The following is a 26,694-nucleotide window of genomic DNA, read 5'->3' as shown; positions in this document are numbered from 1 at the left end:
AATTTATTCATAAATTTCCAAATTAGAGAGCCCCTTCTCAGATTGCTACAGAATCATGGTTCTCAATCACTGAAACTTGTAAAATGACCTGCAATGTCAAGGCTTCACTCCAGAATAATTACATTGGAATCTAGTAGTCAGGCCCAAGTACTGTATTTTGTTGAAAGTTCCACTAGATGATTCTAATGAGCAGCCTGGGATGAGAACCAATGCTACATAGCCTAGTGATTCTCAAATGAGCGTACATCGGAATCACCTGTGCGGCTGGTTAACCCTCAGACTTCTGGGCCAGCTCCAAAGTTTCTGATTCAGTAGTTGTGAAGCGGAGCCCCCAAATCTACATTTCTGACAAGTTTCCAGGTGATGCTGATTGTGCTGGTCTGGGGACCACACTTTGAGAACTACAGCGTAGATAAATATACAGATTAAAAGGACTCTACCTGACTATTGTTATCAAGACAAAACCAGATACAAATTATTACCCAGACAGGGCTTATTTCTGTTTGCCTGTGCTAAACATTGCAGTTATATGCCTCAGGACTGTTCTAAACTAGAAATTCTTGCTTGGTACTATTGACATTCCAGAGCAGGACCTTTCAACTCCGTTCTTTCCCAGCCCCTATGGCCCTGACACACATGGATGACAGATTCCTTCAGAGACCAGAGCCTTCTCAGGCTTGGATAAATGCTGGTGATGGGCAGTTGCAACAATGGCTATTACTGAACCTTTCTTTCCCTCTGATGGACAAAACACTGGTGTATCCTGATGACAGTTGAAAACCTCGGGCTACTGGCCAATATTTAAAGAGTCTATTCAGCAAAATCAAAGGAAGAGGAAATAACTCGAAGGCATCTCTCAGCCTTGAAAAAGAGGTATGAACCACTTTCTTTGAGAATCATTTTGACAGCTCCAAGGGTTGGATATTTTATCACAATGGAAGCAAAAACCCATAAATAAGAGTACATTTTCCTGTTGATTTTAATCAGTTCTAAGCCTGCTGTTTGAGTTCAGGTGAGCTGGACGTGAGAGATACAAACAAGGACTTCAATCTGGAAGTCCAATGTTGAAAGCAGGACAAGCTGTGAAGAGAGAGACATTGGAAGAATGTTGCAAATATAATATTAGCCCGTTCCCCAAACTAATCCAAAAAACTATTCCTGCCACAACTTATTTCTTCTTCTTTTTTTGAACCATTCGTAAGTCTTTCTACCTCACTTTCTGTAATCCTTTTATATCTTTACATATCTTCAACATTTTCCTCAACTACTCCTTTCCAATAACATTCCAAATGGGGCTCATTATTTGTAGAGAATTTAAAAATAATAAACTGACAAAAATCTTTTTTAAAAAAATCACCATGCCCCAATAGTCTAAATAATGTTAGTGATAAAATACTTCCTCCACTGGAACACTCAGCCCCACCTGACCCCATTCTCAGTCACTGCTTTCAGTGATTTGCCTTAATTGAAAACCAGTGCTTCCCAGGTGCCACTACTTTTATTGCAACCTCTTAAAATAGAAGGCACCTGCAGAGAGGAGGCTGAGTTTTTCTGGCTCCTCAGTGACAATTCCAGAAAGTTTTACACATTGACTTTGGGATGATACCATCCTATCTGTACTATGGCTCTGGGAATTAACTACTGGCTGGCTAGGTCAGTGTCCAATATTTACTCAACTCTGCCCACACAATCTCTTGATCTCCAGCACCATTAACTCCATCCCTACTTTAACAATCTTTTCCTTAGACCGAACTTGGAGTTGTCATCACCTAGAACTGTTCCCCTGCCAAAACCTTAAACTGGAGAATCCCGTTATATGACTCCAAGGTCTCCAAGGTCTGGGGTCATGGCATAGACTTAGAAAGGCTGTATGCTGCACAAGTCTAGGAAGTGTCATTCACATGGATTGCCTGTCACCCTCCTTCTGACACTGTCACTCACTTAACCTCACTCAGTCTGTGACTTGAGCTTAGCAAGATTTCCATTGTTCAATGATATTTATTAACTTAAATTAATAACCAATCACCTTCCATGGTTATTTTTCCTCTACATACAAACTTATTCAAATGGGGTGGAGGGATGTACCTCTCAACTCTGGCTCCCTTTTCAGATACCATCTTTTTTCTTTCATTACTTTTACTGCAGAATTTCTTAACTGAGAAAGCCATACTTTCCATCTCCAGCTCTTCACTTCTCATTTAGTCCAAACAATCCTGCAGTCTGGCCTCTGTCCACTCCACTCTATGGAAACCACTTTCCCCAAAAACACCAGTGACTCAAAATTGCAAAATCAGAGCTGTCTTTCAGAGCTCCTTTAATGTGACCTGTCTGCAATACCTGGTACTGATGATACCTTCTTCTTGGAATATGCTTCCTATCTCTTGCACTTCTTTCTCTCCATTCCTTTTACCAGCTTCTCCTCATCTGTCTACCCAAAGTTCCAACATGAATCCTCTTCTTTTCTCAATTTAAAAACTAATTCTGAGAAATCTGACTTCAACTACAATCAGTGCACAAATATCTGTAGCCTTCACCTCCCTCAAAGTCCCAGATCCTTTGAGCTTTTATTTGTTCTTTATGTACATTCAGGGTTACCCTCAAACAAATTTCTCAAGTGTAACTATATTACATTGCTGGTTAAATGAAGAACTGCTGCTTTAAGGGCATCTGAGTTGGGTATAAGGTTGACATCTTCTTGTGCAAAGTTAGGAACGAACCTGATGACACATCTAAATAGAAAGACAGACGGCCTCCTTACATGCTGTTGGAGATGAGCCACTATGGTACCCTGGGTACCATGGACAGAGCTCAGATTATGTCTGGTCAATTATTTGGGGTTCACTCCAATCCAAAAGCAGACAATCAAGCTCCCAATGTTTAATGTCTTATAACATGGCTGCAATAATTTTAGCCTGAAATATTTATAGAGGAGTTGGTTATTTCAGCTACTTAAAAACCTAAGGAAAGCACTCATAAAATATGTAACTTTTTCACATGGATTGCCTGTCACCCTCCTTCTGACACTGTCACTCACTTAACCTCACTCAGTCTGTGACTTGAGCTTAGCAAGATTTCCATTGTTCAATGATATTTATTAACTTAAATTAATAACCAATCACCTTCCATGGTTCTTTTTTCTCTATGTATAAATGTATTCAAATGGGGTGGGGGGATGTATCTCTCAACTCTGGCTCCTTTTCAGATACCACCTTTTTTCTTTCATTCCTTTTACTGCAAAATTTCTTAACTGAGGAAGTCACACTTTCTGCCTCCAGCTCTTCACTTCTCATTTAGTCCAAACAATCCTGCAGTCTGGCCTCTGTCCACTCCACTCTATGGAAACCACTTTCCCCAAAAACACCAGTGACTCAAAATTGCAAAATCAGAGCTGTCTTTCAGAGCTCCTTTAATGTGACCTGTCTGCAATACCTGGTACTGATGATACCTTCTTCTTGGAATATGCTTCCTATCTCTTGCACTTCTTTCTCTCCATTCCTTTTACCAGCTTCTCCTCATCTGTCTACCCAAAGTTCCAACATGAATCCTCTTCTTTTCTCAATTTAAAAACTAATTCTGAGAAATCTGACTTCAACTACAATCAGTGCACAAATATCTGTAGCCTTCACCTCCCTCAAAGTCCCAGATCCTTTGAGCTTTTATTTGTTCTTTATGTACATTCAGGGTTACCCTCAAACAAATTTCTCAAGTGTAACTATATTACATTGCTGGTTAAATGAAGAACTGCTGCTTTAAGGGCATCTGAGTTGGGTATAAGGTTGACATCTTCTTGTGCAAAGTTAGGAACGAACCTGATGACACATCTAAATAGAAAGACAGACGGCCTCCTTACATGCTGTTGGAGATGAGCCACTATGGTACCCTGGGTACCATGGACAGAGCTCAGATTATGTCTGGTCAATTATTTGGGGTTCACTCCAATCCAAAAGCAGACAATCAAGCTCCCAATGTTTAATGTCTTATAACATGGCTGCAATAATTTTAGCCTGAAATATTTATAGAGGAGTTGGTTATTTCAGCTACTTAAAAACCTAAGGAAAGCACTCATAAAATATGTAACTTTGAGCAATAGAACTTCCTGGGGCCAAGAAAATCATGTATATGCTTAAACAACTGATTGCGGTGACTTCACATTTGCAATTATTAGCTATAAACCACTTTATATAATCTAAAACTAATGACTTTGATATTAGAATAGTTTTTTAATATGTGTCTTCTTTCTAGCAGTAATTAGATACCAGAGCCAACTAGTATCTAATTAGATACTAGAGCCAACTAGTATCTAATTAGATACTAGATGTGTATTATGGACACATCTAGATTTTAATCATTAAATCAGCACTGAGAAAACTGGCTAACTATATGCAGAAGAACAAAACAGGACCCCTACCTCTCACCATATATAAAAATTAACTCAAGATGGATTAAAAGCTTAAGAATAAGAAATCAAGCTATAAAAATCACAGAAGAAAATCTAGGAAATAATCTTCTATACATTGGCCTAGGCAAAGCATTTATGACTAAGTCTTCTAAAAATGCAACAAAAATAAAAATTGACAAGTAGGACCTAATTAAACGAAAGAGCTTCTGTGCAGCAAAAGAAACTCTCAACAGATTGAACAGACAACATACAGAATGGGAGAAAATATTTGCAAACCAAGTATCTGACAAGGGACTAATATCCAGAATCTATAAGGAACTTAAGTCAACAAGAAAAAGAAACAAATAACCCCATTAAAAAGTAGGCAAAGGACATCAACAGACACTTCTCAAAAGAAGACATAGAAGAGGCCAAGAAACATCACTAATCACCAGAGAGATGCAAAACAAAACCACAATGAGATACCATCTCACACAGGTCAGAGTGGCTATAATTAAAAAGTATAAAACAAAAGTAACAGATATTGACCAGGTTGCAGAGAAAGGGAACACTTATACATTGTTGGTAGGAATGTAAACTAGTTCAGCCACTGTGGAAAGTAGTTTGGAGATTTCTCAAATCTCAAATCTCCAACTGAAAAAAAAAAAAAAAGAATTACCATCTGACCCAGGAATCCCACTACTGGGAATTTATTACCCCACAAAAAAATAAATAAATCATTCTTCCAAAAAGACAGCTGCACTCACATGTTTATTGCAACACGATTTACAATAGCAAAGACATGGAATCAACCCAGGTGCCCATCAATGGTGGACTGGAAAAAGAAAATGTGGTACATAACCTCCACATAATACTATGCAGCTGTACAGAAGTATGAAACCGTATCTTTTGCAGCAACATGGATGCAGCTAGAGGTCATTATCCTAAGTGAATTTAATGCAGAAACAGAAAACCAAATACCACATGTTCTCACTTATAAGTGGGAGCTAAACATTGAGTACACATGGACACAAAGTTGGGAACAATAAACACTGAGGATCCCAAAATGGGGAAGGGAGGGAAAGGGGCAACAGTTGGAAAACTACCTATTGAGTACTATATTCACTCCTTGGGCAATAGGATCATTAGAAGGCCAAACCTCAGCATCACACAATATACTCATGGAACAAACCTGCACAAGTACTCTCTGAATCTAAAATAAAATAAAATTAAGAAAAATATGTGAACCACAATGTGGTAGACAGCTTTTCCTTTTTTAATCCCTCTAGCATTAACCTAGTAACTCCAACCCCCTTCTTTTGCAGAACTGCCCATTCTTGTCCTATGTAGGTCTGTTGAGGGCTCCATTCTGAGAACCACCCACCTCTTCTTGGTATTGGGATTTACATATGACCAGATATGGTTAATGATAGTACATTACAATTATGACCACAGGGATTGGCCCTGGAGTGAACACATGGCTTCAGCTTAGCCCGTTTGACTCTCTTCCCGGGATTTATATACGGGTACTGAAGAAAAGCCTTCTCTTCTCTCTGAGGTCACTCAGCTAGAATGATATAATCAAGCCTGGAGCTGCTTACAGTCATGCCTCCTCTTCTTCCCACCTGCAGCCAGGCCCATAGAGGAAGTTCATATCAATGCAGAGACAGGTACTGAGCAAAGAGTTAGAAAGAGAATGAGAGGAATCTGAAGATACCATTGGAGTCACTGAGGCAAGACTCACGCCCTGGATTCCCATTCTTGTAAATCAATTCATTCCCTTTTCTGCCTAAGCTAGTTTGAGTTAGGTTTTGTTAGCTGCTTCTGAAGATTCCTGACTAGTAGACATATCTTCTATGTGTAAGGAAATCTGTGTCTTTTTGTCCTCTATAACAAGAGGGCATGTATCTAGCTGTTCCAAAGGGTAATCAGTTCTTTTCCCAAACTGATGGTCCATGGAATGTTAATTTCCCACAGGATGTTAACATGTATACCATAAAAATGTGTTCAAGTAAGTTTGGGAAATACTAAGATAAACAAAGTAAAATAAATTTATTTATGGCAGGAGCTTTCAGAATATTTATAATAATATGGTGGAGTGCATTATGAATCTCTAAATGGAGGACTTGCTGTGCTTATTGCTCAGTTATCTGATAACAGAAACCTTTTTCAATAGACCCAGTTTGGGAAATAACACTTGCCTTTCCATAAGCAAAGCAGGAATGGCCAATAAACAAACTGAACGGCATAGACACATAGACACTTCCTGCTTTGTATTAGAGTTTTTGTTTTCATGTCTTGTCTACTAGACTGTGCACTTCCTGAGTCTAGTGGCTATGACTCAATCTCCTGTGTATCCCGAAGAATTAGCAGAGTGCCTAAAACACAGAAGATATGCACCAATAAATGAAAGAAACATCGAATAAATTAATGAAATTAAAAAGTGATGGAAAGCATTCCATTGAATATCCCAAGCTGTAGGTAAATAACAGGACACAGGAGTGGGCAAAATAAAATTTAAGAATAAATTAAATATATATTATTCCTTTAAGCCTGTCTAATTAGTCAGTGAGTATGTATTTGTAAGATATTTGATCATTTGAGAAGTTGGAAGAGAAGTTGAATTACTGGAGAACAAATCTAGTCTCTAGTTCCTTTTAAGAATAAGGAGCCAGGAATGCTAAAAGCCAAACTCAAGCATGCCATCCACGGCCATGACACAGACTTGCTAGGATCATGATTTTGGAGGGACAGCACAGGCAGAACTAACGTTGGCTTTCAGAAATTATGTATCATGAACTGAAATTTAAATCACCCAGGCAGATCAGCATTTATTTGCCCAATTGCCTCCATACATTTATTTATTCAGCACATTTATACAAAGTGCCATATATGTAAATGTGTAACAATTGTATTTCTGCAAAACAAACCAAAAACCCAGAGCAATTAGAAACACCTATCAAGCAGACAAAGGCAGAGCTTACATCTGGATTTTGAATACTTACAGGCACCTGTCACTTGCCATCATATGAACTCACTAACAAGACATCTGCCATTTAATACTAATTGGGTAATTTGCACAGTGACTCTTGAACTCACAAATGGTTTATGGTAGATATAGTATAACTCCACAATTAATACATATTGCATTTTAACAATCTTTACAAGGCTATATAATCATTTTAACAGTTGTGTAAGAAGGGAACTTTTGTTGAGGGTTTACCGCATAGTATTGGAACTTTTCTTTAAATTCTTATGCCAATTTTGTTTGTAAAGGAAAAGATGCCTTTAAAAGTAAGAAAATGATAAGCATGGGTGATTACTTTTATTGGAGAGGTTTCTTTCAGCTGAAAAATTATCATAAGACACATATAATTTCTGATGCCCAAAATTTTCATAAATGTGTTTTCAGAATCACAAACACTTTACTAAATCACAAATACTAAAGAGGCATTGCTTTAGTATTGAGCTTTTAAAAAACATGCTAATAAAATATACCACTGTGTTATCGAATATTTCAGTATAGTTCTATCTATTTTTAACTTCAGCTACTTATTGCGAGAACTGATTTTAATTGGTCCTCGTTTTTCCAGAGATAGATATCTGTATGATTGTGATGATGGGACTGTGTTCCCTTCTTTAGCAGCACTGCTGAACCGAGAGGACACTGAGACCACAAAAGAAACCACAGTCTTCTCCCTCAAACAAACGATTTAAGTAAATACGATTAATAAAACATGGCTTCTCTAATGCTGTTTGAAAAAATCCCCATTACATTTTCTTTCTTCCTTCCCAAATCTCTCAGAACTTCTGTAGAAAGCAAACATCAAAAGGACCAAAGATTTTTGTAGCGATTCAGCTGCCCACAGCAAAGAAGTAAAACCCTGATTTTCTTTCAGCTTAGGAAATGATCAGCGAAGAGGCTTCACAAACAGCCTCTAACATTTGAGGTTAAAAAAGACAGTCAGTGGAGCAGAACAGTTACTTTTACAAACACCTTCCGGGTTTTTTCTTCCATTTTTAAAGTAACCCTTCTAATCCCCCCAGTAAAATATTTTCATTAGTTTAAGTTTTTGGCTAGGCATTTTAAACATGCTTTAGAAAAACAAATGATAAAATATATTTATGTATTGGGCGTGACTTTTTCTAGTGCTTTTTCCCCTTGGCACTCTCAAATGCTGATTTCCTCTGGCTATAGAGTTTCAACTAACTTCTTTGGTGACTCTGCCAAGTCACACCTACCTTAGCAGTTTCCTTTTTGTCTCAGAATTCAGCTTTTGGAATTGAGCTCCGGAATCACTGTTCCTTTTTTTCTTTGGAGACAGACAACTCTACAAAGCAGTTCACCCTAGAGTCCCACCAAGTGAACCCTGGTGTTTGGATTTTGGGAGGAAAGCCCATCTCCAGTGCCTACTTGGGGAACTCTGTTACTTACGCTGTAATTTTTTTCAGGTGAGATGCTAAAGCTTATGTTCAAGAAAGGCAAAGAGAGAGATGTGTGGCTTTTTCCAGCACTCAGACAATAAAGTCAAAAATAGTACAATTAATTAAATTAATAGGGAACCAACTTTACTGGAAAAGATAAAGCAATAAACTGGACAGAGATTCAGATGAATTTACAAACAACACATAGATCACTGATAGCCCCCTCTTTTAAAGGAAACATGTATATATCCTCTCACTAGCTTTATTCAAGTATGGACAGAAATAAACCTCAAGAAACCTTGTCTTTTCCTTTCCTACATTAAGCTAGAGATGTCCATATGGGTCTCTCTTTGGATAGCTCTCTCAAAGGAAACAGAAATTCCTAGAGGAGGGTCGTGGGCCAGAGAATAAAACAAGCTTCCAACAACTCACGATTTGTAAACTTTAGTCGGATGTCTGGATTATAATTAAATCAAAAACTTGGAAGGCATCTGGGGAAGGGTAGACAGGCTGAATGAGAAGTAGGACAAGGTTTACTAAGCAAATCATGGTGTAGGAAAAACAGATAGCTAACTTTTATGAAATTTTATTTTAATAAAGATTACAATGGCCAAGGGTTGGCCATCTAGACACAGCTCACAAAGGACACCAAGAAGTGGTTGTGTCTCTTTGTTCACATTCTACGTAGAAAGTAAAGCAGTAGCAGGAGAGGCTCCTTAGGAAAAAGAGCTCTCTCCCTTCATGAGAACTTCACAGTAATAGAGGTCAGGAAATAAACAGACCTGGCTCTCTCATGGGGCCTAACCATGACCCCCAAACAGTCAACCCAAGGGAAAATTCCACTTAGTCCAAGTTAAGCTGACAAAAGGGCTATCAATATTGCCCATTAAAGATAGGTTTATTTGCTCTGACCTAAGCTGCTTGGCAATCCCATGGTCTAAATAGAAAAAAAAAAGGCTATTTTATTTTCTCTAAAAGCAATAAGCTTATGTCTAAAAGATTATAATTTCTTAGAGATATTGCCAACCCTGTCAATATATGAAAGGCAACTCACATTTTCTCTCCAAGTGACTCTAAATTTTAATCTTTATTATCCTTTCCCAGATGTCACAACTCCTCTCTGCCAGATTCTCTATTATTTCAAGAGACAAGAATATTCCTTAAGGCCTCCTTTTGAATATACATCTTTCTGATATCATGTCTCTGGTTTCCCTGAAGACTGTCACATCAACAAATCTATCTTGTGCCTGGATTCTAGGCTTTGAAAATAATTGTATCAGTTTAGCCAGGCACAATCAACATTTCTCTCTTACATGCTTTCTTCAATTCAAGCAGAATGTTTTGTTTGCACCGCCCCAATTCTATGCATAAAAGTGTTGATGCAGAAATTGGCATAATTGTGAACAGAGACAAACCTTTCTGCAAACAAGACAACTGTCACTCATGGACCACAGCAAGATTCTATTCTGAGACTGGTCCAACGTAACATCAGCTATGGAAGTCCTAGGAGGGTATGGCTTGTGGAGTAATACCCTGATTAGTGTGCACCGAAAGCTCACAGTATTTTTTTTAAGCATCAAAAAGCCTTGCTCCTCTAGAAACGTTTAGCGCATTCAAGCCCACACATGCTCAGATAGTAATGATAATCCTTTCTTTGTTTGTGGGATTTGGAAGAGCTACAAAGAATAAAAAAAAAACCACAATATTTTGACAAAGTGATGCGTTCTTCTCTAGGTGTAGTTGATGGAAACTTTTGGACTTTCCCTGTTCAACTGATAAAATTGCAATTATAATTGCAAGAACATTGGAGTATATAAGGTTTTATAGGCATACAACAGATAAAGACACATGCTTATTAGGTGTATATGAAGTACCTTATATTTCTAAAATCATCCATTTGCATAAAAATGTACAGTTTAAAAAGTATTCTCTGATACATTATCATGACATTTAGTATAAAAATAGTTTATTACTCAACTAATATTTAAACAGCATCATTTACTTTCTCCACTTCTGATTAAATGAGGAAGGGTGTTGGCAATTTTTTAAAAATTTAATAAAAATTTCTACTCACCTGTTTCCAAGCAAGATTTGAACTGATATTTAGTGTTAAACACAGGTAAAACAACAACATTAAAAATCAAAGGCAAGACAAGGTAAAAGGAGTAGATATTTCCAAGCAATTGTAACAAGTTAATTGTCACAGTTGGGCCATGAATTTGCCTCCACAGGTGTCAGCATTTGCTCACCAGATGGAACTACTGAAACTCTGCGCCTGTTTAACAGGGTGTTTCTAGACCTCTGTCACCAGCAGGGACCCTGGATTAATTATACTGCTATATTTCTCAGAAAGCAGTGAGAAATCTTCAAGGAATCTTGAAGGATGCCTATTTTTAAAATGCAGATTCCTGGGCCTGCCCTGGGCTCTCTGGAGATAGGGTTCTGGAATTTGCATTTTCATATTACCCACCAGGTGACACTTTTGCTCTCTGAAATTTGGAAACCACTACCTTCCTGGGAATGGTGTCAATTGCATGGGAACTATAGAAAACTCAGCAACAATGAGATAGAAAATTGTTGTAGTGACCAGCCCCTTGGATATTGCTTTATGCTTTGCTATTTCTGCCCTGTACAGGAAATACATTGAAATGCCTGGTCCACAGTTCACTTAATTTTTTATTTTGAATGGTCCCATGTGCTTGAACTCCTCTGACTATTATGTTATTCTCTTTCCAGCATCCCATCCCCCATCTGCCCATCCACACTTTTTTGGTTCCTGCCACAAGCCCCTGATAATTGTGCATGCCCCATAACCTGCTGGTTACTCCTAAGCCCACTTTGATAGGTCTGCATGTGCTACAGTCTCTGCTTGTCTCGCTGGGATCAATTCACTCCATGCTGGTCATGGGTCCGTCTGATACCCTCCCTACTCCAGCTTCTAGCCATCAATGCCTAGGTGCGGACCTACATTGGAGAAATTATCTGTTCTTTGTTCTTGAAAGATATTTCCAGTTCACTGGCTTTATTGGCTTATTCTCTGTATTTGAGGTGTGTATCTTATGCTTTTCCCACTCTCTCCACACTCTCACAGTCGATTGCCCCTGCTCTTTTCCATTTTCCCCCATATATTTATTGGCTTATATTATTGTCTTATGATGTGCCTCTTACATTTGACAATTTCATATGAAGTCATATCCAACATCCGGCCTTTAAGTTTACGGTCCTAATTTCTACACTAAACATAAGAATTCTCCAGTCATATATTTGGGAATTCATCATCATTTAACATTCATTTACCCCCAAGTAATTTTGTTTGTTCTTGTTCCCTGTGAAGTTTTGCCTTTTGCTAAAAATTTACAGTAATACTCCCCCTCCCTCTTTGTGGAATCATTAAGACTCCTGTCAAAAATCTTTGCTCCATTCTTGAGAGTACCCATTGTCCCTAGCTCAGAGCCTCCCTTTCTGGTCATATACCACTCAGGAAATCATTTTTAAAAGAGCATGGACAGCACATTCTGGGAGTTTTCTATGGTTATGCTGCTTCCAAAGCAACCTGCAACAAGACAAGATAGAAATACTACCTCCACACTCATCTCCTTTATTCTTCTACTCAAGACTTCAAAGTGTTTAGGATCCTCCCACTTTTCTTCAAACTGATCATACAAGCCAGGACAAGTGCAGAGTGGCCAGTGGATGCAGAAGGCTTAGGATCTCACTTCTGAATTTTGGAAAAGTTTATCAGGGGAGGCAGCACAGCAGATATAGCACGTCAGGTCTATAACACAGGAAATTCCAGAGCAACCCATAGGGAATCACACTTAGCTCCTCATGGGACTTACTCACATGATTTCTTCCATCAGTCATATGCCAGAGCCGCTTCATACTAGCTGGAGGGAGTGAGCCAATTGTTACATTTTGGGACCTTTGCAAGCTAGTCGTTAAACACGAGCATTATTAAATTATGTAAATTTACAATCAAATCAATTATATTAAAAACAAAGGTAACAAATACTAAAAACTCACCACTTTTTAATTATTTTACTATATTTTACTATTATCTATGCTCTTGAGATAATTTAAATCTACTAAATCTGTATGGCGGAAACAATAGATGAGAGTGTGCCACTGCACATCTCTTCCCATCTCCGTGTTTAGTAATATCAAGTTGGTAAATTGAAATAGGTTACAGTGGGATATTTACACCACAGAAATCAGCACGTGCTGCAAATCAGGATTTAACCAACTCTCTCCTCCAACCCCCAACCAGTTGTTAAATACGTACTAGTGCATTATTTGCTGCGAACCCAGCTCACTTAGGGAATAATGCATGTACTTTTGATGGAAAGTGCAAAAGTACACCATGGGTCAAATTTCCCATCTTAACTTAAAACTTTCTCACTTCCCCCAATCTGCTTTCCTTTCCATATGGTCCATCATGTCGCAAGCGAAGGCCTGTGGAAGCACGACCTGTATCAAATAACTTACCTGAATAACGTTCACACTGGCCCTCCTTTTAAAAATCTTCAGGAATTCTTTCATATAAATTTTACATCTACTTTTTCTCTGCTTAAAGTCCCTGCTCTTTTACCTGCATTGTCTCCTATACCCTACTCTGCACTTGTGTGTCTATGTGTTAATATCTGCGTGTTTGGGTTTGTGTGTTTGTATCTGTATGTACCAGATAGTAGCTGGGCAGTTACTTCTGATTGACTAACTTTAAATTAAAATATCTGTAATTTAAGCCCAGCTTAGTATCTACTAAAACACTAGAAGGTGAGATCATTAACTGTCTTAGAATCAATACTTGAGTCCTTAAGAGGGAATTCAGGAGGTTAGCAGACATTATTAAAAGATCAGAAAATGGATTCAGGAAAATCTAAAGAAAGTAAGACTCTTTATGTGGCAATGATAAGGCTAATGGGGAACTGAAAGTGATCATGGAGAATGATTGGGAATTTTATACAGAGAAGTCTTTGTTCTCTGTTTCCACTCACAGTAAGTCAGGAGAGATTCAACTTACAGCACTTCATCTAAAGAACTGTAGAAGAATTCAGTAAGAGAAAATTATCTAAAGGTTTTCTTTCTCCTAAAGTTGTTTTTAATCAACATTTTAATCAATGATCCTACAGAAGCTGAATTTGAAGGTAGAGAGTCTAATTACAAAAAAGTCACTCAAAAATATAGTCAATGGGAGATGGGATGTCTGAGTTGTCCCCCAAACAGATATGGACTCTGGCTTTCTAATATCCTACAAAGTTCTAAGCTTAACTGAAGATCTTATTTACTAAGGTTACCCCAAGTAGAGTGTGTACGTTTAAGGGATAAAGATATAAATACCTAAGACACATGATACCAAATTTGACCAAAGAAACATCCTGTCTAAAACTCTGCTTCTGATAAAGTCACTGAAGTTATTTTGCTGGAGAGCATATGAAAGCCTCTAATAAACAACTTCCCCTAATACTTCATGAGGCCCTTGTGTTTGTCTAGTCTCATTTTGAACCAATTTATGTATTAACTTGCTATGCACAATTTATGTGCAACCTCCTGGTAATTACTTCCCTATTTTTTATTGCCACTCTAATGATAGATATAGTTTCTATACAAGTTTCTTCCAGTATCCTGGAATTTGCTAAATCTCTGGGTATATATTATAATATTTTGGAAATAGAAAAGGTAAAAACCACTAAATGCATTCATTAATTGGTTAATACAATTAATTCAAATGAATTAATCAATTACTTTAAAAAGTCAGAATTAACCTTATTCAAGCTCTACAATATTTAAGGCTTCCAGGGAATTTTGTAATTTGGCCTCTACTTATCTATTTAATGTTTTCTCTCACCACAACCTTTGCCCAACCTACTCCAAATGCTTCAACTATAGTAAATTCCTAAATTACTTTCAGTTCCTCATAGAGATTTGGCAGGAGGACATTTCCTATTTCTGGAGGACCTTTCCTTCTACTATGAAAACACCTGACTCATCCCTGGCATCGCCTACCCCTAGTTTAAGTGCTACCTCCATATGTGTCCATAGCACTTTGTGCTTGCCTTCCCCAGGAATATCTGAATCTCTCATTAGGCTTTCGGGTTCTTGAAAGCAGGGACAGTGTCATTTTTGTCCATCATTGTATCCCAAGGTAGTAGACACTCAATAATACTTATTAACTGTGTAAATCAAATAAGTTGGTGGATTTTAAATAATAGTATCACTGTGTTCTCAGTCCAGAGGCCAGTCTATCAACTCTGCGCCTTTGAAGGTGAAATTGAAGAATGGCCCAACTTCATGGCTGTTATATTCATCATTTTCTGAATCATGCCAGGAATCATGAAGTTTCCCAAATGCAAATTCATGATGATTTTACACACATGTCATTTCATGGCTTTGCTTTCTTTCCTAATGATGCCGGGGTCTTCATTGGACGTTTTGGCTGATATCTTCAGATAATACTTGTAATGGTTTCAGGGTCTTTTTTTCCAGGTAGGAAACAATTATTTGGAATTATCATCCTATAAGCATAGGTTGTAGGATAGAAAAAATCAGAAACAGTGAACTGAGTTTACATTTATCTTAAGTTAGATTTTGTATGTTACCAGCAGCACAAATTGTATCTCTTTGTCAAACAGAGCTGAAAAGCTATTGTAAAGTTCAAGAACATCTCCCCTAAGGAACAAAAGCAGGAGAAAACTTCTGTTATGATGAGTGAAATCAAACAAACCTTGATTCGGAAACAGCTTTGTTCCCAGAAAGATGACTTTTTAAGGGAGGAGACCAAAACAAGAGTGAAAAACCAGAGGCAAGGACCTTGGGACCAGTAAAGATTAGTTAAGCATAAAGGGATCTGCTTGAAAGTTACCTATAGGGAGAACAGAAGAGTGTCATGGCAGCAAAGTATGAATTAAAAAAAGATGTTTTGGTTTATAAAAGCTTTTACTTGGTTTTATTCATCTACTCTAAGATGTATGATACTTTAAGATTGGAAAGTAATTTTCTTATAGTTTTAATGAAGACATTTTGATATTGCTTTATTTTTTTAATTTTAATTTTATTTATATATATTTTTTGAGACAAAGTCTCACTCTGCTGCCCAGGCTGGAGGGTACTGGCACCATCTCGGCTCACTGTAATCTCTGCCTCCCAGGTTCAAGTGATTCTCCTGCCTCAGACTCCCGAGTAGCTGGGATTACAGGCACCCGCCACCACCCCTGGCTAATTTTTATATTTTTAGTAGAGACAGGTTTCACCATGTTGGCCAGGCTGGTCTCAAACTCCTGACATCAGATGATCCACCCACCTTGGCCTCCCAAAGTGCTGGGATTACAGGCATGAGCCACCACGTCTAGCCTTTGATATTAATTTAAAACCAGTTTTCAGCTTATAAGTTATTTAAATTATCTTTCTATAATAGACTTTAGGTGCTTCTAGATGATAGTTTCTGTAATAAATTGTCATTTTAACTCCAAGTCCAGTCTCAAGAAACTGTAGGTGAATAATGAAGGTCACTTTATGACAATTATTAGTGAAAATATAGTCATCTGCTTAGATCATTATTGGGAACAAGCACATTTTTCTTTTTCTTTGAAAATAAAAAGGGTCAAATGATATAAATCTTCCACTTGTGTCTCATGATAACTAAAGATTGGTGCTTAAAGCATAAGCATCTCTTTTTCTGCCTCTCTCCATAAACTTGCTTTCTTAATGATTTTAATCAAATGTTCAGGTGAAATGGCATTGATTTTATATCATGAGGCTTTGAAAAGCAGCTCAAGAGGGTTGAGACACATTCAAACTAGTCATTGTAGTAGTGATCACAGATCATTGTGATGGCAGGGACAGGATAATTGAAAGATTCTCCTCTCTGGTCCAAAAAAAGTCAGCTGCACAAAGACAGAGCTGGGGAGAGAGAGTTTAGTGGTGCATGTATAAAAAAGATGATCATTATCTAGGTTCATGCCCTGAAATTGGTTTTTACATCTCACTGGTTTATTTTAGTCTGAACAGACCCAATTTTTTTCCCATAATATTAAGTTTTTTGAAGTACTTAAGGAATACTGTTTAATTTAAAGTCTTGTAGGATGTTCCTCATTTTTGATTTGTCTGATTATTTCCTCTTGATATCCAATTATTTACTTTGGTTCCTCTTTCCCCTGAATTTCCTGTAAACAATAAGTTGGGTCTTAAACAGGGGTTGACACACTATGACCCTGGGACCAAATCCAATCTATTGCTTATTTTTATAAATAAAGTTTTATTGGCACATAGCTATACCCATTTGCTTATATATTGACAGACCTGAGAAGTTGTGACAGAGACAGGATGGCCCACGCAGCCTAAAATAATTATGATCTAACTCTTTTCAAATAAAATTTGCCAACTCATCGACTAAGAAATTGATTAGGTTCAGGTAAAATATTTTGGCACCAGGGTGATGTACTTCATATTATACCATCATGAGGCACACTGTCAAGTTGCCCCACTGTTGTGATACTAAATCAGTAGACTTGGTTAAGGTAGTGATAGCCAGCTCCCTCCACTGTAAAGGCATATTTTTCCCCTTTTAATTTAGTAATTCATAGAGTTATATTTGGTTCTGTGTAAATGTCTGATTTTCTGAAAAATTCTTTACCTAAAAGTTTCACCATCCATTGATGATCTTGAATTATTACATTAGGAAATAAAAAATGTTATTTTCCAAATCTATCATTTCTTTAGCATTTATTAGCTGACACAACAAAATAGCCTAAACTCACCCTATAATTTCCCTGCCCCAGACCTGGAATCAGTCATTTGTTTCCCAGTTGGTCCAGGTTCCTTTAGGTGGGAAATAACATCTAGAAATCAATATCTAGATACTAGGTACACTCATTGCCACTGGAGTGTCATTGTTTCTAGCCCTTACTGTGATGCTCTCTAGAGAGAGAAAAATTTTCATTTTATATTTAATATTAGTTTTGAAATTTTCATTTAATATTGGTATTTTTCTTTTATACTGAGTCCTAGTCCTGTTAATATTAATATGTCAATGTATATGTTTTATTCTACTGCAAATTTAAAATATTTCAAAGTTTCAATACCAGTGTTACCATTAATAATAAACCTAATGAGTGAAGTTTAGGATTTCTTTCCAGTACTTTTTCCCTAAGAATATATCCAAATAATATATACAGAGTACTGTTTTCTTTTATTTGTCACTTTTTTTTTGGGGGGGGGAACAGGGTCTCACTCTGTCACCCAGGCTGGAGTGCAGTATTATGATCTTGGCTCATTGCAACCTCCACATCCCAGGCTCAAGTACCCTCCCACCTCAGCCTCCTGAGGAGCTGGAACTACAGGTATACGACACCAACCCTGGCTAATGTTTTTGTACTTTTTGTAGACACAGGGTTTCACCATGCTGCCCAGGCCACTCTGGAACTCCTGAATGTAAGCAATCCACCCATCTTGGCTTCCTAAAGTGCTAGGATTACAGGTGTGAGCCACCAAGCCTGGCCCAGAGTTTTCAAGTTAGTTAAAATAGCTTTTTTCCTCATGTGGTTATATTATCTTAGTTGGGAGGGGTTAAAAAAACATTTTTAGGACAATTGGGGAAATATGAATATGGCTAGGTACTATTAGATATTATGGAATTACCATTCATTTTCTTAGGTATCACAATGGTATCATGGTTAAGTAGGTAATTGTCCTTATTCTTGGCTAATTCATGTCAACATAGTGATAAAGTGTCATGATGTCTGCAACTTTCTTTCAAATGGCATGGCAAAACAAAGTGTGTGTGTGTGTGTGTGTGTGTGTGTGTATAGAGAGAGAGAAAGAGTACAAATGATGAAGCAAATTGGGAAAAATATTAAAAATTAGTAAAACTGGGTAGAAATTATTGGCACTATTCTTATAACTCTTCTTTAGCTTGAAATTTTATCAATAATTAAAATTTAGAGAAAAGGGTGGGAGAGAAAGAAAAATATTATCACTGTTCCAAGTGAATTTTTTAAAGTGTTCCATACACATACACACAAACACTTTCCCACTTTGGGCAAAATTAATTAATGTATGTATCCTGGGGAAAGAAGCTTATAACTTTGCTCTGTTTTAGCAGAAGGCTCAGACCACACATAAGGCTCTGAGTGTTACACTGTGGAAGTGAATAGGCAGAAAGGAATGTAATCAGATGAGAATGGTGTCTTAGGTTTAATAGAATGTCAAGTTTTCTCAGCTTTCCTTCATTTCAGTTCAGTTTTTCTAAAGGTGAGATAGAACCCAAGTATGTAAGAATATTTTGCTTTTAACCAGCAATACTAATGTTCCCTGCGTCTTCCACCATCCTGCTAGACCTGGGATTAGCATACGTTTTGTGGAAAGGGTGCCAAAGAATAAATATTTCAGGCCGGCAGGCCATACAGTCCCTGTTGGCATCTATTCAACTCCGTCATTGCAGCACACGAAAGCGGCCAGAGACAAATAAACTTGGCTCTGTTCCAACAAAACTTTACTTATGGACACAGAAATTTTAATTTCATTTAATTTCTACACAACACAAATTCTTTTTTGTCTTCTTTTTTCAACCATTTAAACATGCAAAAACACATTCTTAGCTTGCAGGCAATACAAAAAAACAGGCAGAGGGCCAGATATGGACTAACCCAGAGAACAAAAGGGAAAACTTACAATTGAATCTTTGTGTTAGCTGTCCTTTTAGCTGCCTAGCTTAACTTTGGTGAAGGAAAGGGGCTCTCTTGGATGGTGTGACAGGTTTGAGCAGCACTATACTCTTAAGCCACTGAGCAGAGAGCAGGAGACTCCTCTGAGACCTCCAAGATTAAAGAAGTCCATGAGCTGCTCTAAGTAGGGAGGCTTGCTTCTAGTTTGCAATCAGCGTGATTGAAGGAGTCATAATGAAGGTACTGGTAACTGGAACCTTGGTCTGTTAGTCCAGAATCTACTCAGAGTTGGAGAGCAATGTCTTATTTGCTCCCTTCTGCGAGTGAAGCCACCTTACCCACTGTCTGTGCTTTGAGGCCTTTACCTTGACAGGTCAATCTCATGTTAATATATCTGTGCAGTAAAATGGGTTTGCTTTCAGATATGAACTTATCTTATTTAAATAAATATATATTAGATACTGACACAAATAACTTCCTAAGCAATAAGCTTTATTTGTAATAATTTATATCCTTTAACAATAATGCCATAGTGATCCTGAACCACGACGTGTGGGCATCATCACTGTGGTGTCCTCTGGCCAGTGAGGATTTTCCTCCTAAACCTTCCTCCACTAAAATGGCAAATGAGTTGAAAGCATACTCCCTCCAAAAAGAATTCATAAAAGAAAGACCTTATAGGGATGGAGACAGACATGGGGAAAGAGAAAGATATAATATCCTCAATATTAAAAGTTTGTTAGGAGAAAGATTTACATTTGTTTCACATGGTCTCAAACAATAAAAGGAGGACCAATGTGTACCAGAGACAGATCTGAGCTTACTATAAAAAAAAAGGAATAAAAAAAGGAAAATAAAAAAATTCTATAGCTATCAAAAGATAAAATATAATGCCCTCAAAGATAGCAAGTTCAACATCAGGAGATGGACATGTACCTAGGATGTATGAGATGTAGGAACACTTAGTAGAGAGGTGGAAGAGATTTAAACATTAAAACCATTGAGCTAGATGACTTTTAAGATTTATGATCTTTAATACTCAGGCTTGACAATTTTGGGATGTTACTCTTTCCTTTGTTTAGAACAAAAAGGCAAACGTAAATAACCAAGAGACAATTCCTTATTCTTCTAGTTTAACCAGAACTAAAACAAGTGTGGTTCATTCAACTGTAACAAATCAGGGCTCTACCATTTGTCTAGTAGTGGTTTATGCTAGTTATTTTCCTCTTCTCAATGAATATTTATTGAGATGGGTTACCTATAATGTGCCAGATACAAAGGTAGGATGGTGAAGACAGATGCAAATTCTACTTCAATAGAATTTACTGGAGTTTACTGGAGAAGATAAACATTTAACAAGTAATTACAATACAAAATGAGTGTTAAGATTGTACAGGAAAAGGGCACTATGGTGGGTTTTGATATGGGATCACAAATTATTTGATACTCCTCCTATTGAGAGTTTGGATCTAAATGCCTTCTACTTGAATCTTGATGGGCCTTATAATTACTTTAACCAGTGGATAAAATAGAAGCAACACTATGTGATTTCCAAGACTAAGTCATGAAAGCTTTAAGGCTTCCACCTTTTTTGTTGAAAGACAAGCTCCTGGAGCTCAGAGGCATTATAAAGGAAGTCTGGCTCCTCTGAGGCCACTATGCTTTGAAGAAGCCAAGCTTCATGGAGAGGCCATGCATGGCTCCAGATGACAGTTCCCAGCTACACCCAGCTTTCTTTTTTTTTATTTTTTTTTAAATTTTTTAAATTTTTTAAATTTTTTATTTTTTTATTATTATTATACTTTAAGTTCTAGGGTACATGTGCATAACGTGCAGGTTTGTTACATATGTATACTTGTGTCATGTTGCTGTGCTGCACCCATCAACTCGTCAGCACCCATCAACTCGTCATTTACATCAGGTATGACTCCCAATGCAATCCCTCCCCCCTCCCCCCTCCCCATGATAGGCCCCGGTGTGTGATGTTCCCCTTCCTGAGTCCAAGTGATCTCATTGTTCAGTTCCCACCTATGAGTGAGAACATGCGGTGTTTGGTTTTCCTACACCCAGCTTTCTAGTCATCTCAGCCCAAATGAAAGAAGTCATCAGATTATTCCCCTCCCCAGCCGTTCAAGTTCTCCAAGCTCAAACTCCAGAAATTATGAAGCAGAGACAAACTATCCTCTCCATGTCCTGTCAAAATTCTTGACTCTGTCCAAATTCGTCTCAACAGGCATCATGAAAACATACACCAAGACGACCTAACTTCAACAAGGGGCCAAAGAAGGTCTCACTGAGGAAGTCACATTTGTGCAGAGACATGAAGAACACATGAATATAGTCAGCCACAGGAATGTTCCCAGTAGAAGAAACATCTATCTGAAGACCCAGTGGATCTACCAGGAACTGACAGAGCCCAGCAGTCTGGAGAGAAGTAGGAGGGGCAGGAGTCCAGTGACAGATTAAAGAGCTAAGCAGAGTCCAGCTTTGGGTATCCCATGGGCAACATTAAGGCATCTGAACTTTACTCAAAGTGTGAAGAAAAACCACAGAAGGGTTTTCAGTATCTGAATGACATGACTAGCTGTGTTTGCTTTGGGGCAAGGCTGAAGAAGTAGGTGTTGTGGCTGCAATTCAGGTGAGAGAGGATGGTGGCCCTATCAGGGTGATAGCAAAGGATATCAATATTCAAAAGGTAAATTTCCAGAATTTAATAAGCCCTTGGCTGTAGGAGTGGGGAGTAAGAGAGGGAAGAGTCACCTTGGGCTTCTGATTGTGCAGTGAGTACATCCTGTTGTCATTTACAGAAAAGGGAATGCCGGAGGAAGAACAGGGTGGAGAGAGCGATGAATATCTTTACCTGAGGCATGGAAAATGTGAAGTGCCAGAGAGACATCCATATAGCAAAGCCCCAGAGACAGCTGGCTAAACATTGTAGATAAGGAGGAAGGTGTCGAGAGAAATGAATATAATAGTGTGTATTGTACTCCGGGTGCTTTATATACATCGTTTCCTTTAATTCTGCTAACAACCACTTGGGTGTGTTCAGTGACATCGGTAACTTGACTAAGGTCATAGAGGTAGGAAGTGGTCAGGTAGGGATTTTAATACAGATTTTCTTACTCCACATTAAAAAAAGACAATCATAATGCCAGACGATTCTTTGTAGGTTTGGAAGGTAGCAAAATCAGCATTTGTGAATGCCACTCCAGTCAGTTTAGTGAGTGACCTAAACAGCTAACAGTATGAACACCGGTCAGAACAAGAGAAAGCTGTCCAGCTGGTCCAGGTCATGATGCAGATGGCAATGCCACTTGGCCTTGATGCAGAGAGTTCACTGGTGCCCTGGTGTATTCTGGGTGACTAGAATGTCTTATAGAGCATGTCAAAACCTTTGTAGGTTCTCACATAGTAGAGACCTTCAGGGTTCTGCAGCACAATCATGCCGTCCTTGCAAGTTGTAATTTTTCTTTTAAGATCTAGCTCTTTAATCACTATTGGACCCTGGTGATCATTATGATAACTATCACTTGTCAAGCAGATACATGTGGTAGGCATTGTAGTAAGTGTTTTCCATGTTTTAGTGTGTTTATCCCTCACAAGAACCATATGAGGTATGTATTTTTTTAACCTCCATTTCAGAAACAAGAGTTTGGCTCCTGATCTTAAGATACCAGGTAACAATGAGACTCACAGCTATTCTAATGAGCTGGGTGTCATCTGAGCCACCAGATGCTTCTAGGAGTTCCTAAGCAGTACCAACTCATTAAACCAAAGTGGAATGGGCCTGAAGACCCAAGTAATTTACCCAGACAGGCAGCTCCCACTCAGCATGCCACTCCTGCCACAGCAGCATCCCTCCTTCAACCCACACCCACAGCCCCTAAGACCCCCTCTGGAGAAAGGAAAAAATGAGCCAGTTTTACAGCTGGATCTACACATGCACTGGTCCAGACAGAAGCTGAGTGCTGGGATTGATGGCACTGCTCAGAGAAGTCCCTGAAAGGGGACTGAGGAGGGAGATTTACCATGCAAATGTAATTTCTATAGGATGATTTCCATGTTCACTTTACCTGACGTAAAGAATTAGTGACTGGCTCATATTAGTATTCAACAAATAGTTTTTAACAGATGAATAAAAGATGGATTAGTAACATTTTGTGGGCAGTAGCTAATGGTTTGGCCAGTAGGTTACGGACATTGAAGGAATAAGATTGGAGGATTTGTGAAAATAAGTCTCCGAAAAATTGTTGGAATTAGTCCAGAGTGCACATATATTGTATGGAGGTGATTTTAAAGAAGTAGGTGGGAGTCATGGCCTATTATGTGTGTATCAGTCTTCTTCTCCAGCAACCTGCCACTTGCTCAATGGGCTTATGATAAAATGCTCCTAGTGATGGGAACAGGGGCTATGGACTGCTCAACCATGTAGGTTGCTTTTATCAAGGCTAATCCGACTACTGTACCTGTGAGTCCTTAACATGGTATAATACCCCAGGGGAATCAGCTAATTTTAGCCAATTCCAATATTTTATTGCACACTTTTATCATGGAAAGGACAGAAAAAAAATAATTGGATTTTCTTTCACTATACACTGTTTTTGTGCCAACTGTGTATCCATAATATCCCACAGGACATTGTTTCTTCCTAAGGAAGTCCATTTACTGTGTAAGAAGTAGAGCAATAGGCTGGAGCGCAGGCATTCACCGCATCACCCGGATGCTGCTGTCCTTATAAAACGACAGATAGCCAATTGAAGACTCCGCTACAGAATGAACTGGGAAGCAATATTTTCTGAGGTTCAATGCTGTTTTGTAAGAAGTGATTTTGCTCTGATTAGTGACCAATATATGGTGCCATTTCTCACAAAGACAGAATATGCACATAGTTGTACCATTAAATACAAGTGGGAATGGTGCTTTTCACAATTAATCCCAAAGATCCTTTAATAAAATTTCTGTTCCCCATCCCCAGGACTCCAGGCTCTGCTGGTTTTACTTCTAATGCTTCCATCAGAGGACAACAATGGTTACATTGACTTAAGATCTGATGCAAATGTTTGCCTTTTGGGGTTTGTCATACCATGAAGCAAACAGACACAAAAGAAGGTTACAATGTTGGTTGGAACAATAGACCTATCAAGGGGATATAGGAGTACTATAATTTAATACAGGCAGGGAGAAGTAGATGAAATCCAAAGAATCCCTAGGACATCTTATGGAATTGTATGCCAGGGATAAAAGTCAACCTATGCAATCAAGTCCTTCAGAAAAGGTAGCAGTCAACCTATTAAGTAAAGAACTGCAATCAGTCAGGATGCTGGCTGAAAGCAAAGGGCATATGTAATTCACAGTAGAGAAGGGAAATTATAAATATGAATTATGATCTTGACCATTTGCAGAAGCAAGGACCACTTACAGAAAGGTGTTCATCCTTGATCTGACACACACACACGCATACACACACAGAAACACATACACACTTACTGTTCACTTCCTTCACCTCCCTTTTCTATACTATTTTATATGAGGTGTTGTTATTGGTAGTGAACTTTAAAATTCCATTCATAGGTCATGGAATATCAAGATAGATCATGACAAGATGAGAGGATGATGGGACAAAAAGATATGACCTAGGGATCCTGGATTTGGAGCTGGATGCTGTCACAAATAAGACTTTAAGTATATTCCCTTTGGGAATGAAGTGAGTACATTTTGGGTTGTAAAAGGTAAAACAACAGTGTTAGGTGGAAGCAAATTTTTTGCTGTTTTAAGTATAGAAAGAAGGCTATGTGTTGATTTTTCCAACTAAAGCTGTGAACTGTAGAAGGTGTTCTCTTTCTTTTTTCTCGGCTTCTGAGCCCCCTTCCTCCTCTGTAGAAACTCCCACTGTAAGCGGAGGCCTGATGCATGCTTTCCCAGCCTCCTTTGCAGTTAGAGCATGAGTGTGGGACCTGAGCTCAGCCCCATGGATGCTGTACTTAGAAGTCAGTGGTGCAGAGAAGCAGGGCCTGTTGAGGAGCTGTTAGGACCCTGAGCTGGGTGGCACGACAGGAACAGGAACAAAGGCAGTGTTGCCAGCAGAGATGTCCAATGTCATGACACCACAGAGGAGGAGGCACGCCATGGTGTCCAGTAGTCATAGTTAAAACTTAAGAGGATAATTCCAAAGGGAGTTGGGTTCCAAACCTGATTCTTTTCTGTCTTCCCAGATTTCATTATTCCCAACTGTTTGGTAAGCTTGGGTCTGTGGCCTAACTGATGCTTCTGTGGGTTAGTCAAATATCTTTCCGGCTGGGCATGGTGGCTCATGCCTGTAATCCCAGCACTTTGGAAGGCCAAGGTGGGTAGATCATGAGGTCAGGAGATTGAGACCACGGTGAAACCCCGTCTCTACTAAAATTACAAAAAAAAAAATTAGCCAGGTGTGGTGGTGGGCACCTGTAGTCCCAGCTACTTGGGAGGCTGAGTCCAGAGAATGGCGGGAACCTGGGAGGCGGAGCTTGCAGTGAGCCGAGATCATGCCACTGCACACCAGCCTGGGGCAACAGAGTGAGACTTTGTCTCAAAAAAAAAAAAAAAAAAAAACTTTCCACAGAAATCTTTTTACTACAAAATTTAATTACAAAGGATTTCTGTTGCTTGTAAGCTAAAACCTTTGTAAATGCAAGGAGGATGGACTAGATGCATTGTAAGATTCCTCCCAGCTTTAAAATTATGTGACACTGTAAAACTTATGTTAGAATATATAAAGAAAATAACCCCAGATTATAAACATACTCCCTTCACTAACCTTCTAATTCTTATTTAATATCATCTGATGGCTGTATTTATGTATGTATAGATATAAATAAACATAAATGTATATTTTTATACATATATATATATTTTTTCAGGGGTAGTCCCCCAAAAGAATAAACTTCAAGTGCCTGGAGTTCTATGGTATCCACCAGGGTACTGGCATATTGTAAAAGCTACCATTTTATTTCTCCCAATCCATGGCTTTATTCTCCTTCCTTCATTTAACCTATACCAGATAAGTTTCTGCCTACCTAGCCCTGCAGCTTTATAAAATCTTTGCAAAGTTTATGCCCAAAAGGTCAGTATTTCATTACTTAAAACTGCTTAGTAAAACTCCCTAAGAGATTAGTAATAAAGACATTAGTAAAGTATATAATGATTGCCTCCATATCACTCACAAATACTGGGTGACATACTGGAGGACACAGCATC

At 38.3% G+C, this 26,694-nt stretch overlaps 1 protein-coding gene and 1 long non-coding RNA gene across 4 annotated transcripts in view; one reads left to right on the top strand and one right to left on the bottom strand.

Moving 5' to 3' along the window:
• The window catches only part of CCDC148 (coiled-coil domain containing 148), a 328,544-nt gene that overhangs the window by 21,317 nt on the left and 280,533 nt on the right, over window positions 1-26,694 (bottom strand). The window lies entirely within an intron of this gene.
• The window catches only part of LOC105547945, an 87,067-nt gene that overhangs the window by 26,497 nt on the left and 33,876 nt on the right, over window positions 1-26,694 (top strand). Inside the window, exon 4 of the long non-coding RNA XR_001007315.1 lies at window positions 24,437-24,570. This is a non-coding gene — a long non-coding RNA (uncharacterized LOC105547945). The remainder of the gene's footprint in view (window positions 1-24,436; window positions 24,571-26,694) is intronic.

The sequence above is a fragment of the Mandrillus leucophaeus genome, unplaced genomic scaffold (assembly GCF_000951045.1).
Source record: "Mandrillus leucophaeus isolate KB7577 unplaced genomic scaffold, Mleu.le_1.0 Scaffold110, whole genome shotgun sequence".
In the NCBI taxonomy this organism is placed as follows: Eukaryota; Metazoa; Chordata; class Mammalia; order Primates; family Cercopithecidae; genus Mandrillus; species Mandrillus leucophaeus.
The sequence above is the reverse complement of the archived record's forward strand: the minus strand, read 5'-3'. Positions and strand labels throughout refer to the sequence as shown.